At 43.8% G+C, this 18,016-nt stretch overlaps 1 protein-coding gene across 1 annotated transcript in view; it reads right to left on the reverse strand.

Annotated features, from left to right (window-relative positions):
• The window catches only part of LOC102875761 (annexin A2-like), a 54,219-nt gene extending 47,786 nt beyond the window's left edge, over nucleotides 1-6,433 (reverse strand). The window contains exon 1 of the mRNA XM_006899638.1: nucleotides 6,396-6,433. The gene's annotated coding sequence lies outside the window, so the exon portion shown is untranslated. The remainder of the gene's footprint in view (nucleotides 1-6,395) is intronic.
• Nucleotides 6,434-18,016: the final 11,583 nt, after the last annotated feature.

Raw genomic sequence — 18,016 nt, forward strand, 5'->3', positions numbered from 1 at the left:
TTTCATAAACCAGAGCAGTACAGCCAGGCTTACTGAAAGGACCACACCCATATCAAGAGGATTTGAAAGTTGGCTTCCTCTGCTTCACCCTAATGAACGGTTTCCTCTGGATTTGAAACTATTATTAAGTAATACTGTTAACTGCCCACTGAGAAAATCCCTTAAAGTACAAAGCTAAATATTAGTGAAATCGATACAATTGTTGGAAAACAAGTCATTTTCATTTAAAATAAGGATCATATACAAAATAACTTAAGGGTCTATCCTAAAAACAAAAAAACCCATGCCCTACAAATTTTATTGTTTCACTCTATAGAATCTACTGCCATCAGTCAATTCCAGGTCACAGGGACCTTGCTGGACACTGTGAACTGCCCTCATAGTATTTCTGAGGCTGTGGCTCTTTGAAACAGCAAAACTACTTCATTTTTCTCAGAGCAGCAAGTAAGTTCGAGTCACCAACTTTCTGGTTAGCAGCTACCAGAGTTCTTCTATAAACATAGCTACAACTTAAGAAAAATATGGGAGGGAGTAAGTGAAGCTGCTTTAGTTTCTCCTTAAAAAAGAAACAATTGAAAAATGAATGGTTAAAATGGAAACATGACCAAAAACCTGTAAGTCAGTACTTCAAATAGTAAAACGAAGTGGAACTGAAATAAAATCAAGAACCAGATCCACAAAGTCCTATTGTCTCAAACGCACATTGTAAGAGGTTTGGTCTACACTGTTGAATTTGAATCTAATGGGCCATTTCTTAGGGGAACACACCCACTTCACAGTGTAAATGTGGAATGTTGATGTGTTACCACAAAACAGATGCCTAGCAACCATGCTGAATCAATTCAAGACTGAATGACACAGACTAGGATTCAGCATAAATGGGTGTGGGGGGGAGGTGGGGGAGGTTTCCTTACCAAAACTCTAACTGTATATTGTCCTCATCACTGTGTTCTACAGAACCAGGCTGAAAGTTTAAACCAAAAGAAAAAGAGAATGAGAAAGGTACAAATGTGTGTGGGTCTCCCATGAGACCCCATTCTCCACTCCCCAAAAATATCTTCATTTAAAAGAACCTTTTTGGAAGCACATGACCAGCTTGATTTTACGGTCTTGATTAATGCATGAGTCACAGGCCAAGTGGCCCAGTCATCCTCGCAGACTCCCTGGAATTCTGCCAGTGGCCTTGATCAAGCTAGCAGGAAGGAGGAATAGAACAGCACTTGCTCTGGCTTGTCCCTCCAGCTGCCTAAGCTGAATCAGTATTTGCTCTTTCCGTCCCCACCACGTTGCGGCTCTCTGCTCTCAGGGCCCCACCACCAGTCTCCTGACAGTGGTTGGAGTGGGAGGAGACCAGCAGGAAGAATGAGCTCACTTGGCACCAAGTGCTTTCAGGCTTGGGAAATCCAGACCTTCACATCTTCAACTTAATTTCAGTATTTTATAGCTCACTGGTTGTATTTCCAGAAGGGCCCGGCTGCCTACAGAGAAGTCAGCTTGTAAGGTCTTCCGCACTCTGGACTGTACCCACCTTTGCACTATTCAATACCTTTTACAAACCCATGTATGCAACCACTCCTAAACTAATAAAGGAGCCGTGGAGGTGAAGTAGGTTAACTGTTAGGCTACTAACCAAAAGGTCTGCAGTTCAAACCCACCAGGTGTGCAAAAGAAAAATGATGAAGCAGTTTCCTCCTGTTAAGATTTACAACAACGGAAACCCAGTTGAGGGTTGCCATGAATCACAATGGGCTCCCTAACAGGAGATCCAGGTTTGTTTCCATTCACATCTATACACCCTCACAAACAGACCATGCTGCCAAGTCTGCTTAGATTGTTAGCTCTTCACACACACACACACACACACACACACACACACACACACACCCCACCACTATCCCTGCTATCTCCAAGCCTGTGCCTTTCATGGTTCCACCCCATGAAGACTCTGTCCTGATGAGCTAAGGTCCAGTGATCCCTGAGGACTCAAAAAACCGTGATAAATGTTCCCTTTGTTCATGGCCCCTCCCTGCCCTGTGCTCCTGCATAACCGAAATCCTAGAGGTGAGTCAATGCTGCCTTTCATAGGCATGGCCCCTGGCACACAGTAGGTCCAGCTGAACTCCTGCATGGTCTACACATACTGGTTTTTCTATACCAGCTCGTTCCCCTCCACTTTTTACCTAGCATACTCTTCTTCCTTCTTTCTTCTCTCCCTCAAATCGAACACTGAAAAATAGCCCTAGCTCCAATGTGTTCAGAGCCAGTAGTCAAAATTCCCAACTTCAGGACAAATCTGAAGGAGCCCTTGTGGCACAATGGTTAAAGTGCTTGGCCACTCCCAACTCCCGCCATTACATGGGAGAAGGATGTGGAAGTCTGTCCTTAATGACTAATAACTTCAAGAAACTATGACTGCTCTACTCTATCCTGTAAGGTCATTGCTGTGGTTGTACTGTTGAGTCGGAACCAACCCATAGCTGACCCTCCGGCAGGTTTTTCAGAGCCAGTTAATCACATGGGAGATTGCTCATCCTCCTCCCGCAGAGTGGCTGGTGACCTCGAACCACATGCCTTCAGGATTGAAGCACAGCTTCTCGCCACTAGGCCATCAGAGCTCCCTGAGTGTCATTACCTGGCAGAATTGATTCTCCCAGTTTTTGCAAATCCTAGCAAAATCTGGCCGCTCAGAGGCAACCTTCCTGATCATTCTCACCCCAACCCAGTCCCTCACCTCTGTACTGTTGGGCCCCCTGGGTCCTTGCTCTGTCCACAAGAAAATGAGGAGATAGAATCTACTTCTTCCCACACCAGACACACGTTGGTGGAAGGAGGAAGGACTGACAAGTGGCCTGAGTGCACAGGCTGGGTGTGGCAGGGAGAAAAAGTGCAAGAGTTCCCTGTCACCAAGCCTGGGGACAGAGCTCAGGTCTGGGTGCTTCGAAGTTATCCTCTGTCAGCTGAGACAAGGCTTAATCACTTTCCCTTCGGTGTGCTGTAGAAGGGAAGAGTCCTGGTCGTTGGAAATTTGGGAGAACCCACAGAAGAACAAGCTGGACCACCTCCTGGCCCCTTGTCTGGCCTATCCTCCCTACAAAACAGGTGGAGACGGCCTCAGGTAATGGGAAATGGGCAAATACATCAGAAAGTGAATGGGCGGGAAGAATTTTTTTAGCATTGGAATTTCCTCTGATGTGGCCTGTTACTAGAAGAGGGTGTGGCACCCAGAAAACCGAAGGTAGTGAATTCTCCTGTGCAAAAGAAAGAAAGGGCACATTCCATTTCTATTTTATTCTTACAATTATGTCTGGAAGGCAGATTACACCAGGATCACTTTAATACAACAGTTTCCCCAGGACAGACTAAATTAGATGTTCAAGACAAACCTAGATTCATTTAGGAAAGCTAGAGTTTGCAATCATGTGTTAGTTACCTGTATTGTTTCTGTTGCCATAGATACATCTCCAGCTCTAAGTAAACTCATGTATACCAAAATGAAACATTGTTTTGATCTCTGCCATCGTCAAGTTCAAGGGTACGTCTTTTCTTTCTCTTTCTGTAATAAATTTAAAGGCTGCAACCGCAAGTGTTTTTCTGTCCTCTTTGTTCACTGCTCTACTTCCAGAGCCTATTTACAACTCACAGCGACCCTCTATTGACTTTCTGAGGCTGTAATCTTAAAATAGTCTCACTCCTGTGGAGCAGCTGGTAGATTCGAACTCAGCTTTTAGTTAGCAATCCAGCATGTAACTCGCCACACTACCAGAGCTTCTTAAAGTTACACATAGTAGGTACTGAATAAATGCATTATGAATGGATGTTTAAAGCCACCCTCCAGAGCCTGGGACTCTTCCATAACACACCCAATCCTCCCTGGAAATGGAAAATGCCTCAGCAGGCACAGAGTTGCACCTAACCACTGGGCTAGAACAAACTCATGACAGTAAGTGCCTGATTCGTGCAGGAAATGCCGATACCCCTCAAAATCAATAACAATTATAGAAGAATATCTACCTTGCCAGGAAAACTACTTAAATCCAAAATGAAATTTCAGTGGCCAGGAAACTAATGGCTCTGACTGCAGGCTTATAGCAATCAATACAGTCCTTTTTATAGCTCCAAGACTTGGGATGTAACATATTGAGACTCCAATCCAGGCCCAGGGTGCGAATCAAAGCCAGTGAGTCAGCACTATTCCTTGCACATTTACTGCAGATAGGCAGGCACTGCGGGGAGTGATGGTCCCCAAAGCATAAACCTTCAATTTAAAAAAATGCTCATAAGCACCACACCCTTCTATGAAGATGTGATAGGTACTTCTGGAGAAAGCTTTGAAGACTTTAGATAATACTCTCAGAAGGGAGAAAACTGCTGATCAGGAATGTCTCAGCACTGATAGTATTTCTAGATTCAGCCCTCACTCAGTCTCTGCCTTCACACTGCCTGGAGAGCACTGTTCCTGGAATTCTACAGTCTCAACCTACAAAACGTATATGTCCATGATAAAGTCTATTTAATTATAAATATATTTGTGTCATAAAATCATAATTACTATATTTAATTACATCAATGGACTATGGCTGTGTAGGGGTTAACAAGGTTGTTCCGTGCTTTATTAATACCACGCTTCTGGACTGCTAAAGACCTGGAGACACACTCTTCCTAACTTAAAGACTATGGCTTCAGTGTGTGAGTCGCCAGCTGCCCTGGTGGCACGGTGTGAAGTGTGTTGGGCTGTGAACCAAAAGGGCAGTAGTTTGAACCCATCTGTTGCTCCACAGGAGAAAGACAGGTAGTCTTCTGTAAAGATTTATAATCTCAAAGGATCACCTTAAGTAGGAATCAATTGAACAGTCGGGTAGTTTTACAGTTGGGTGGGAAAAGACAGGGAAATAGGAAAGGAGGCTGGATCACACACAAAACCTGAACTGGACAAGCCTAAGGGCTGTTGTAACATGTCAGTGTTACTTTAAACGAGTAGGAGGGGGAGGGGGGAAGGGAGGACAAACACAGACGTTTCCAATTTGATCATGGCCGACTTTGAAAGTAAGAAAATTTCTGAAAAAATATTTCAATGTTGAGTTATTCTTCCTGTCTACACAGGCTACCCTTCCCCTAAACCAGCCCTCTCCTCTTCCTCCCCTCATCCCCAAATCTGGTATGCACTATCTGTAGATAAAGTGCGTGTTAAGGAGGTTTTCCTGAGCTGGCCTCAGAACTCAAGCACCTCCTGGGACATGAACAAAGTGTCCTGCATATCAAGGCACCAACTCCCAGACCCGAGGCATTTGGGCAGAAGCCATAGAAAGAGGCCAGGTTCCTGGACTCTCATGCTTCTTGGTAAAGACCCAATGCGGACCCAGGAGACGACTGCTCTTTTACACAATTCAGTACTCGGACTTTAAGATGGCCAATCTTAAACGCAACCAGGATATTTTGCATTTGTATAGCACGTATGTTTTCACTGTACTTTCCACAGATACGGTGTTTTGAAATCTTCAGTAAGGATCTTTCTTGGGTGAGTGGAGGAATGAATGAACATTCTCAACCCACTTTTACAGATAAGGAAACCGAAGTATGCCTCTGATCTTCTCAAAAGTCAGAGGAACTCAAGCCACGGCGCCACCCTACAGCTCTGCGGGGAGCGGCCGGGGGCCACGCCCTTTTCTGTGCCCTCCGTCCCACTCACTTTCGCATCGTTAACAGTCAAGATAACACTCCCCACAGATAGATGGGGCACACTTCCTTCCTGACACACAGTGACCCCACAACGAACTGGGAAATGCTCAAGATTCAATCAGAGAGGCTGTTAATCCCACAAAAGAATCCAGAAACGGAGTTTCTGTTTTATTGGGAGAGTAGGTGTCTACTAAAAACTCCCACCTCTCAACCCCTTTCCACCGCCGTCCTCATCCTGGTCTGTTTCATGTAAAGTAACTTGAGAGGCACGGGGTTTGTGTCTAGATGGCTGAGAGCTTTTGCTAAACTTCGACAGGCCTGCGCCCTCTGACGGCTGCTCCGCGAGCCGGGGCCGAGCTGCCGCGGCCACACCCTGCCACCTCCTCCCTGCCCACACTCTGCGTGTCTGGCACGGGGAACCCCGCTCCTCGGCGTCCCGAGGACTGCAGCAGGCTGTTCGACCCCCCCCCCCCCCGATTGCGCCCTGCACCCCTAGACCTGGGCGCAGATCAGCTCCTCGCCCCTTCGCCCCTGGTGGGCCCAACCGAGCCCCTGTGCCTGCTCCCTTGTGCAGCTCCTAGCTCCAGCCCCCTGCCTGGACGGCCTCCCTGGTGCGGTTCCCAGCCTCTCTCAGCCAGGCCGCTTTCTGGGGCCCTGGTCTCCCCGCTAGCGCGGCGGCCCTGGGGCCATAGCGGGCGGGCGGGGCGCGCCCCGCTTACCTGGGCCGGGCGCCGAGCGCTGTGAGCCTCCCCTGATGCAGAGCGGAGCTGGCTGTGGCCTGGGTGGGGCTTTATAGCCGCCACATCCTCAGTCTGCAAGGCCAGGCCCGCCCCGCCCCGCCCTCCCGGGACCACCCCACCCCGGTCCGGGTGACTCACCAGCTCCGGCCGCAGGGGAACCTCGCCCCGGCACTCCCGGCCTCGCCACGCGGACCGTAGAGCGCGCACGGCCCTACCCTCCTGTAAAGCCCGCCGGCGCTTTTGGCCGCCCCGCTTCCTCGACGCCCTTTACCCACCCTGCTTCTTCCTCCCATCCTCATTGAGCTACACTGAGCTCTCAGTCTGGGCTGGGGTTAAATGAGCACTTTAGTAGACTTGGCAAAGTCACTTTCCTTTTTTTTAGGCATGAATACAAAGGAGAAAAGAACTCTACGAAGAAACATAAATCATGGGTCGCGAGCTGGGGTTGCTGGCATCCAGCTTCACATTACCGTCTATGAACATAGTAGATTAACTGCAGTTCCTAGAAGCGTGAGCGCTGGGAGGGCGATCCGCCCAGCTCTGCCTCGAACACTACCCCCACTCCCCTGTGGCCTCAGCCACAGGACTCAAGATCCCATAACAGCCCCAACTCGCCCAGTCCTCCCAACGAGTAGGGTTTAACTGCTCATAGAGAATTTGAGAGGCACCGCCTCCAAGCAAGGCGTCCTGACTGGGGTGGAGCCCCTGGCTTCCAACCCTGAGTTCCAGCAGTTAAGTATCCTTCCTAACAGTTCTTTTGCTACCACCACTCTTTCCCAGCCTTTTGGCTCACCGGCTTGGCTGGGTTTTGCTGTTTCTAGTTTTTCTTTTCCTGCTTTTCTTCCACATGCCACATTGGGAACAGATTGGCAAATGTTTTTGTGTGACTATAGAGTCAGGCCTCAAACTACTTGGAATGCTTTGCTCTCAAACTTACTTCCCTGGAATGCAAAGGAATTCAAAGGGCACTCCATGAAAGGAGATTGTCCATCTTGCTCCAGCTTAACCCACTGAAAGGTTTCAAACTGCTCACCTGTGGGTTGACAGGGCAACTTCCTACCCACCAGGCCACCAGAACTTGGTGATGGCTTACTTGTTTATTATTATGTGCCAACAAAGTCGACTCTGACTCATAGCTAACCTATGTACTACTGCTCTGAACGCTGCTCCATACTGAGCCAATTTCATTGTCTCTGACAAACCTACTCCCATTACCCCAGTCATCCCATCTCATCCAGGGCCTTCCTTTCTTGCACTGTTCACGCTTCCGAAGATGATGTCCTTCTCCAAGGACTAGTCCCCCCTAGCAACATGCCGAAAGTATGTCAGAAGGAGCTTCAAAATCCTTGCCTCCAAGGAATAGCCTGGTTTCACCTTCTCCAGGACAGACCTCTTTGCTCTCTTAGCAATGCATGGTATATTTAGTACTCTTCTCCAGAACCACAGCTCAAAGATATTGATTCTCCTTCTATCATCCCTAGTCACAGTTCAGCTCTCTGATGCATGGCCCAAGAGGCCTTTGAATCTCCTCCTTTCACACTTATTTCTTACTGTCTTTTCCCTTAGACTTCATACTTTTATATTGTCATGTATTTACACATTCCTTTTTTACTTCCCAAATGAAGACTAATCCACGTCCTGTTTAACGATAGAAAGACAACCCAGTGTTGATGTGGTAAAGAAGAACTGAGGTCAAAAGACATTAGGTGCCATGCTTACCATCACCTAGTGGTTAGCTACAAAGTCAAGCCAATGCCTCAGGTGTTTTGACCCTATTACCTAGTTCTTTCCCGAGGGACAAATAGCAAACACTCCTAGTAGAATTTCTGACCAACATTTATGACTCCTGCAGGCTGAAGTCCTAGAGGAGAAACCATGTTTCTCTTCCATTTCTGAGAAGAACATTTTGGAATATGAGAGGAAGACAGAAACAGCAGTGTGTATGATTCAGAAAACTTGTCTCTACTCAGGGAGCGTTCACAGCCTCTTGCTCTGAATGGTACTGTAGGAAGCCCTACCTGGTGGTGGTTCTAGGAAAGAAGTTGTACTGTCAAGACAAAGGTATGTAGTGCTTAGTATCCACCAGCTGCAGATCAGGAAAAAGATAGACAGGGGCTGTACATACCAAGAAGGTTCCCTAAGGGGGTGGGGAGGAAAGATTCCCCAAGGAAACAAGGTTTCATTCAAATTATGTGGAATGGATCAGTTACCAAATATCCAGAAGGAGAAAGGTGTTTGTGTGTATGTGTGTGTGTGTGTGTGTGTGAGAGAGAGAGAAAAAGAGAGAGAGAGACTGATCTGACATATCCAGATTCTCATACAGATCACTGTGAAAGTCAGGGTTCGCTTCATGCTGAAGGATTTTGCAGTGATGTTATCATAAAAATTAAAACTACTGGAAGTCATGGCTGGCTTTGTCTGAGGAATGTGGAGCCAGTTCTACCAGAATAAAAGAACTTCTGAGTCACTTAGTCCCAAGGCTCTCTTCTTTGTTTCACTCTTTTCCCCTCCCATCACTAGACAGAGTGTTTACTGCACCAGACCTCAGGTTTTTATTACTGTTTAGTGTACCTTGTTTCATTCACCTTTTATCTTCTGCATGTCAGTGCCTTTCTACCATTCATACCACGAATTGCCATCAAGTTGATTCCAGCTCGTGATCTCATATGTAAGGGTGTCAGCTGTTGATTTGTCAGAAGTAGATCACCAGGTCTTTCTTGTGAGGTAACTCTTGGTAGATTTGAAACTCCATCCTTTCTGTTAGCAGCCTAATGTGTAACCATTTGCATCACCAACTTAGACTATTTGCACTCTAACTATTCATCATTGGGTCGCTGAGTTGTACTTGATGGCATATAACAAGAATCTCTCACAAAAAGTGGGTGCCTATCATTGAGAACTCCCAACTCAGAACTAACTCACAGCTGACCCTTCAGGGGATTTTCTGAAGCTGTAAATCACACAGGGGGAAATTGCATATCTTTCTATCTCAGTAAAGCTGGTGGATTCTAATCACCTGCCTTTAGATTGGCAGCAAAACTCTGTACCCACTAGGCCATCAGAGCATGAGAGAATGGAATTATCATCAGAATAATAGAATGCTAGAGCAGAGAGGAGATTAACCGAATCTTTTATTTTTATGTTGTTGTTATGTGCCATCGAGTCACCTGCAACTCATAGCGACTCTATGTACAACAGCACTAAACCCTGCTCTACCATTGTCAATCTTATTGTCTCCAACATGTCTATCCCCATTACCCCAGTGAGGGAATCAAACCATCATCGAGGGTCCTCCTCTCTTGTGCTGTTGCTTCACCCTCTCAAACATGACATCCCTCTCCAAGGACTGATTCCACCTTGCAATATATCCAAAGTATGTCAGACGGAGTTTCAGAATCCTTGCCTCCAATGAGCAGCCTGGCTTCACCCTCTCCAGGACAAAGATGTTTATTCTCCTAGCAGTCCATGGTATATTCAATACTCTTCTCCAGCACCAAAGCTCAAAGGCATCAACTCTCCTTCTATCATCCCTAGTCACTATCCAGCTCTCTGATGTGTTGCAAGTTATTGCAAAGACCATGGCCTGTATTAGGGGCACCTTAGTCTCCAGACTGACATCATTGTTCCTCAGTACCTTGGAGAGGTCTCTGACAGAAGATCTTCCCAATGTTATTCATCTTTTAATTTCCTGGCTGCTGGTACCAAGAATGTTGATTGAAGAGCCAAGCAAACAGAAGCTGTCAACAATTTCAATCTCTTCATCATCCATCATGATGCTGCCTGTTGGCCCAGTGGTACGAATCTTTGTTTTCTTGATGTTGAGCTATAATCCATATTGAAGGCTGCAGTCCTTAACTCTCTGAAGCAAGTGCTTCGGGTCCTCCTCAGTTTTAGCAAGCAGGATTCTGTCATCTGCATAACACAGGTTATTGATGAATCTTCCTCCAGTCCTGATGCCTCATAGAGTCCAATCTCCTAGATGATCTGTTCTGCACATAGATTTAAAAGATATGGAGATAGGATACATTCTTGATGCATACCCTTCCCAATTTTGAACCATGTAGTGTTTCCTTGTTCTGTTCTGACAATGGCCTCCTGGTCCAAGTATAGGTTTTGCATAAGCACAATCAAGTGTTCTGGGATTCCCATTCTTCTCAGAGTCAGCCACAGTTTCTTGTGATCTACACAGAAATTAGTCCCATTCAATTCTCCTGTCCAGTCTAGAGATTAAATAAAGCACCCAAATTTCTTGTGTCAGTTCCTTATTACAATGGAGCTAATTATTCTCAAAATTTGGTGGTTAAAACATCCTTTCTTTTTATATGTTATGCAATTTGGACAGAGGTGGTGGGGACAGCCTGTCTTAGCTTCACATAGCACTGGTTGGAATAGCTCAACTGGAGTCCAAAGATCTAAAGTGACTTCATTTACCTGCTTGGTGCCTCAGCTGGGGTTTCTGGAATAACTGAGGATTGGCTGGGCTTCTCCTCTTTGGAGTTTTATCCTCCAAGGATTTTCTGCATACCAGAGAAGTCATGGCAACTTTCAAGATTTCAAGAAGAAAAGGCCAACACTCAGGCCTCTAAGCACACGGGCTATACAGAACAAGACACAGGTGAGAAGTGGATTATGGACATGAGGTTGCTGTTGTTATTAGCAGCCATGAAATCATGTCCCAGCCCCTGCCCCACTCATGGCCACACAGGTGTCCTGATGGTCCTGTACCATGATCTGTAATGGATCAAATCCATAGGGTTTTCACAGGTAGATTTCCAGAAGTAGCTCGCCATGTTCATATATAATCAATGCAATATTAGCTAGGCAGGTTCAAGCAGGACTACAAGATTCAAAAACGTCATTCTCAAGCTGGGTAGTTGTGTATTTTCAAGAGGGTCAACGTAGAAGTGTCCAGGACTGAGACTGAAAAAGATGCTATTTTCAAGGCATTCTGGTGGCCAACCCCAGTCACAAAACTAAGATTCAAAGAGTCTGGAAAAAGACTCATGAAGTGAGAGATCTGTTTATACATTGTGTTTATTTATTATTGTTTATATATGTTATGTCTAACCCAGTCCTTAAGCTAGTGTGTAGCACAGTGAGGTGTGTTTTTTTTTCTTCTGCCTTCCGATCGACTGCTTTCCCATTCCTCATTTCGCGCTGAAATAAGATTATTATGCCATTGGTGAAATCCACACTACCCTTGGGATGTCTGCATTTTCTCATTTATACTCTCAGAAACTGTAAATGTGTTATTTCTGTGAGCAAGTTATATGCAATCAGTAGAATCTTCCTCTTTTTTTGCTAACACTCTTCTTTGCAGAGTATAATGTCCTTTCTCCAGGGACTGGCATCCCTGCTAACATGCCCAAATTATTTGAGAGGAAGCCTCACTATTCTTGCTTCTAAGGAGCATCTTGGATTTACTTCCTAAAAGGCAGATTTTAGTTTTCTTCTGTAAATCCATATTATATTCAATACCCTTTGGAAACTACACACTTTAAAGGCATTAATTCTTAGATATTCCTCATTTATTACCCAGCTTTTGCATGCAAGTCACTTAAAGCTACAATGACTTGGATCATATGCACCTTAATCTTCAAATGACATCCTTATCATTTGAAGAGTTCCTTTGCAGCAAATTTGCCCAATGCAGCATAATTTTTTATATCTTGACTGCTGTTTCCATGGGGGTTGATTATGAAATCAGGTAAAATGGAATCCTTGACAACTTCAGTCTTTTCTGCTTGTATCAAAAGGCTGCTTACTGGTCCACTTGTGAGGAATTTTTGTTTACTTTATATTGAGGTGCTCTATTGGCCTAGTGGCTAATTCTGAGGAGAGTGGGAATCCCAGAACACTTGATTGTGCTCATGTGAAACATATACCAGGAGGCAGTCGTCAGAACAGAGCAAGGAAACACCTCATGGTTCAAAACTGGGAAGGGTATACACCAGAGATATGTCTTCTCTCCATAACTTTCCAATCTATATGCAGAACAGATCATACAGGAAGCTAGGCTCTATAAGGAGGAATGTGGCATCAAGATTGGACTCATCAACAACCTGCATTATGCAGATGACACAATCTTGCTTGTTGAAACTGAGGAGGACCTGAAGCACTTGCTGAGGTCAAGGACTGCAGCCTTCAATATGGATTGTAGCTCAACATCAAGAAAACAAAAATTCTCACCACTGCTCCGACTGGTAGCATCATGATAGACAGTGAAGAGACTGAGACTGTTAACAGTTTCAGTTTTCTTGGCTCCACAATCAACACTTCAGGTACCAGCCGCCAGGAAATCAAAAGACAAATTGAATTTGGAAAATTTGCTGTCAGAGACCTCTCCACAGTATAATGTGTGCCTGCTCCAGGCCGTCTTCACAATTACTTGCTATTCATCAGAAAGCTGGACAATGACTAAGGATGAGAGAAGGAGAATTGATGCCTTTGACCTGCGGTGTTGGAGAAGAGTACTGAATATACCATGAACAGCAGGGACAACCAACAGGTTCATCTTGAAGAGGGTGAAACCAGGCTGTTCTGTGGAGGCAAGGATTCTGAAGCTCTTTCTGACATACTTTGGGCACGCTGTATGGAGGGACCGTCCTTCATGGGACAGTGCAAAAGAGGAAGACCCTGGACTTTACCCAGTGACTGTGGTAATGGGAGTGGGGCTGTCGAAGATGATGGGACTGGCACAGGATAGAGCAGGGTTCTGAGCTGTAGTACATAGTCATAAGCGACCATGAGTCAGAGTTGACTTGATGGCATTTAGCAACAAACAAACAACAACAGTGGCCTAGTGGTAAGAAGCTGAGCTGCAATCCCAAAGGCACACAGTTCAAATCCACTAGCTGCTCTGAGGGAGGAGGATGGGCAATCTCCTTCTGTGGGACTACTTTCTCTGAAACCCGCTACAGGAAAAGCTTAGGTCAGTTCCAACATGATGGTACACTACCACCACCATCACCACTACAATCCTTATTAAAGGCTGTAATCTTTGACCTTTATCCATAAGTGCTTCAAGTCTTTGTTTCTAGAGAACAAAATCATCTGCATATTACAGGTTGTTAATGAGTCTTCCTTCAGTCCAGTTTCTCCAATTATTTGCTCAGCATACACATTGAGTATGATGAAAAAGATACGAACCAGATGAGTACCTTCTGGTTTTTAAGATATGTAGTAACCTCTATTTTTCAGTCTGTAAACAGGTTCTACATGGGAACAATTAAGTAATTTGGAATTTCCATTCTTCACTTTGTTACCCATAATTTGTTATGAGCAGCATGGGTATGAGAATTGATTGGGAAGGGCTGTGACAGGGTGATGTTAACATCACATAACAGAGTGATGCTCATGTTGTATATTATACTAGGAGGTTGTACAGGTGCATGTATTTGTCAAAACTCCTCAGATGGTACACTCAAGAGTCATGAATGCTTTTGTATGTAAATTTTACTTCAAAAGATAAAAAAAAGATTTATAAACAAATATTGAACCCTAGTTAATGATACGGCTCCCTAAGTGTAAAGTGTTGAATTATAATAGTCTGATGTTTACTTTGAAGTGAATAAAGAAAAAAACCCATGAATGATGGGTGTATTCTGTACATAACAGAGGGACATCCATTCATCTTGTGGGAAATTATGATTGTAAGACTGTTACTTTAGGACAAAGAGAAAATAAAGTGATGGCAGAGATAAAATATGGACATTGAAAAACAGACGGACAAGTGACACAGGAGATCTAATAATCCAGGAACTAATCCAGCATTGGATGCTGGAAAGCATATAATTTTGTAGTATCTCAGCGCTCTCATTGCTGTTGAGTTTTAATTGACCCATAGCTCACCCTCCAGTGGATTTCTGAAGGCTGTAAATTGGAGATTGCCTCTCTTTCTCCCTCAGAGTAACTAGCGGATCCAAACCACCAGGGAGGCACCACTTTTGAGTTAGAAGGTTGTCTCTGTGTGGACTATACCATCAGAGCTCCTGATTTTGGTGCCATGTTGTTGTTGTTGTTGTTGTTACGTGCCATCAAATCAGAACTTACTCATAGCTGATCTGCCAGGGGTTTTCAGAGGCTGTAAACTGCATAGCAGGAGATTGCCCATCTTTTTCAGAGCAGCCAGAGGACTCCAAGCACATGTCTTTGGATTGGCAGTGTGACTCCTTAACACTAGACTACCAGAGCTCTCTCCAGTGTGCCACAGGACCTCAGAAAGACATAAGGGGCAAAAATGAGGGTGAGAGTGGATCTTAAAATAATAACATTAGATGAAAGTGTATATAAGAACTACCTAACACACAACCAGGAGAGGATAAAATTGATGAAAGGACCTTCTAAAGATTAAAACCCTGAGCATCAAAAACATTTTCCTCTGGTGACCTAGTAGCAAGAAACTGCACTGCAATCCCGAAGGTGCGTGATTCAAATCCACCAGATGCTGTGCTGGAGAAGGAGGGGAAATCTCCTCCTATGCCAGTCAGATCCGATTTGATGGTACACACACACAAAATAATAAACAAACAAACAAACAAACTGGAAAGAATTTTCACAGAGGAAGACATTTGAATGGTCAACAGACACAGGAAGAAATGCTCAAACCCACTGGCAACAAAAGATATGCAAATCAAAACCACAATGAGATACCATCTCACTCCAGCAGCAGTAGCAAAGTTTAAAAGAACAGCAAGTAATAAATGTTGGTGAGGATGTGGGGAGATAGGAATTCTTACACATTGTTGGTGGGATTGTAAAACAGTACAACCACTGTGGAAGGCAGTTTGTTGCTTCCTCAAATATCTGCATATGGAAACTCCATATGATCCAGCTTGCTCATAACATTCCCCAAGAAAATTAGAACTGAGACACAAATGGAGATTTGTACATCAATGTTCATAGCACTGTTATTCACCACTACAAGAACATGGAAAAAGCTCAAATGTCCAACCACAACTGAATGGATTGAGAATTGTGGTACCTTCACACAATGAAATACTACACAACACTCAAGGTTTTGAAAATTACTACATAACTTGGGAGGGACTGGAGAGTATTATGCAAAGTGAACTAAGTCTCATAAAGACAAATATTGCATAAGACTGTTACTGTAGAAATAGAAAGATAACTAGTAAATGTGTAAGACGATCCAAGGTGGGGGGAGGGGAGGCGGGGCAAGGGGGAAATAATAGGGTTGCACAGTTTGGTTGGAATGGCAAAGGAAATGAGAAAGATCTGACAGGGATCTGGAAAAACAGGGTAATGGTGGGCATAGTCCAATAGTGATTAATTTTATAAAACATAATAAAGGAGAAAACAGAGGGTTGAAGATGGGCAGGGGAAATCAGAGGGCTGCACAATTAGGTTGAGGTGGTAAAGGAAATGGGGGAAATCCAACAGGGATCTGGAAAGACAGGGCAATGGTGGCATAGTTCAAGAGTGATTAATTTTATAAAACATAATAAATGGGAATGATTGTATGAAACACAATGTGAATAAAGGATAGTGTGAAACACAATGTATACAAATTTTGTAAGCAAACCAATATAAAATTAAAACTTTAAAAAATCATGTAACTATAAGATCTTCTCCTTTATCATTCATAGTGTTACCTGTCCTTCACTCACCCCAGCCACATAATGGACATTTACCCTAGAAAGGTTAACACAGAAAGAGTATGGATTTGGGAGAACAGATAAAATCAGGGCAAGTGGGTCATGCTGAATTCATGGAGATTACAGGAATCCTCCATACAGAAAGGTCAAATTCTCAGTTCCCTTCTCCTGCAAGAAGAACTCTGGAAGCCCATGCATTATTATATTTTTCTTCCTCCTGTGAGTGTATGAGATTGGAAGATTCCACACTGCAAGAAATCAATCTGCCCCAAAATAGAAACAAAAACACCGTGTAGGATACAGACTTTTGCTGTTCCTTCAATGATGCTTCCTTAACTCATGTTAGAGTGAAATCACAAGTTGGTGAGCTTTGTTTATGGACGTAACGTGTCCTGTTAGAATTTCAGTGTGCCAAACCTGAATATGAGAGAGCAGTCACACCCTGGAGATAAATGTCTAACATCAAGTACCCGGACTAAACAGAAAAAGAACTCAGAGGAAGCTATGCGAAGAGTATTGTACAATTTTAAAATAATTACCATAATTATAAGACAGGATGTTGCATTTATGAACTATAAATTGAAGGCTGCCAAACTTTTAGACATAAGAGCTCTTGGGAATTAAAAAAATATATAAGAACATAAATAGCAAATTAAACTACATATTTGGATGACAGTTTAATGATATTTGAAACATTCTACAGAGAAAAATAGGCCAAGAGGCTCTACTGGAAAACAATAAATAAGGATCTAGTTAGAAAGTCCAATATCCAAATAATAACAAAAAAGCCAAACAAAACTCAAGTCCTTGAGTTAGAATCCACACGGAGCTGACCCTTCAGAGATTGTAAATCACACAGGAGACGGCCCATCTTTCTCCCGAGGAGCAGCGGATGGATTCGAATCGCCTGCCTTTAGGTTAGCAGTACAACTCCTTACCTACTAGGCCATCAAAAAATAACTGAGGACAATTTTCTAGAACTGGAATTCTGTGAGTTTTCAAACTACAAACATCATTATAAGAAGAAACACCAGGAAGGTCAAAGACACTACCATGACATTTAAGAACCTAGGTGGTGACAGGATGAGGCTTCGAAACATTTCCAGAGAGAAGAAACAAATCATACACAAAGCATTAGAAAGAAGAAAAGCATTTAACGAAGTATGTTGTTTTCTAAGTAGCATTTCACAGTCTGAGGGCGCAGAGCTCCCTGGAGAGATGCTGGATTCTCTGGATGGGGCAGTGGATGCATGGGTGGAGGCCTCTGCTATCCAGGTGATGGGGACAGCTGAAAAAATGCAATAGCCAAATCAAAGGGGCTTCCACTATTAAATACGGAGTGATCTAAGGGGCTTCCTCTAGTAAATATGGAGTGATCTGAGTGCCAAGTTGAGCATGGAAGAAGTTAATGAAATTGAATATTTACCATAGATAATTTTTAAAAATATACAGAAAAGTGAAGTAAAAGAAGCTCTTACTAATGGATGCTAACTTGTAAAGGTACCAGGAAAAGCTGAAATAAAAATACCTAAATAAAAGTCAATACTCACTCTGATTCAAGGATGCACTTTACAGTAATTGTTTTTTAAATGCTGGGTCTAAACTTTATTCCCATGTACCACGTATTAGATTCTACTCCAATTTCTTCCATATTGAAGACATTTTAAAGATGTAAATAATCCAAGAATAATAATGTGTTTGTAGTTTGAAAACTCACAGAATTCCAGTTCTAGAAAATTGTCCTTAATTATCTTTTTATTATTTTTCTCCCCATCACAATCTATACAGGAGTTCTACACGACACATCACCTTCCCTTCGGAGACAGTACAAGTAAACTTAAGAGACACTGGACACAGGGGGAAAAAAAAATCTCTCTGACAAGCTGTCAAGTCATGGGTTGGACAATGGGACATTAATTCTGAAGGCATTTCGTAGAAGTGAAGTGGTATCCTGCTGGAGGGTGGAGCTGGGAAATAAGTGGG

The sequence above is a fragment of the Elephantulus edwardii genome, unplaced genomic scaffold (assembly GCF_000299155.1).
Source record: "Elephantulus edwardii isolate Elephantulus edwardi_28Jun2011 unplaced genomic scaffold, EleEdw1.0 scaffold00264, whole genome shotgun sequence".
NCBI lineage: Eukaryota > Metazoa > Chordata > Mammalia > Macroscelidea > Macroscelididae > Elephantulus > Elephantulus edwardii.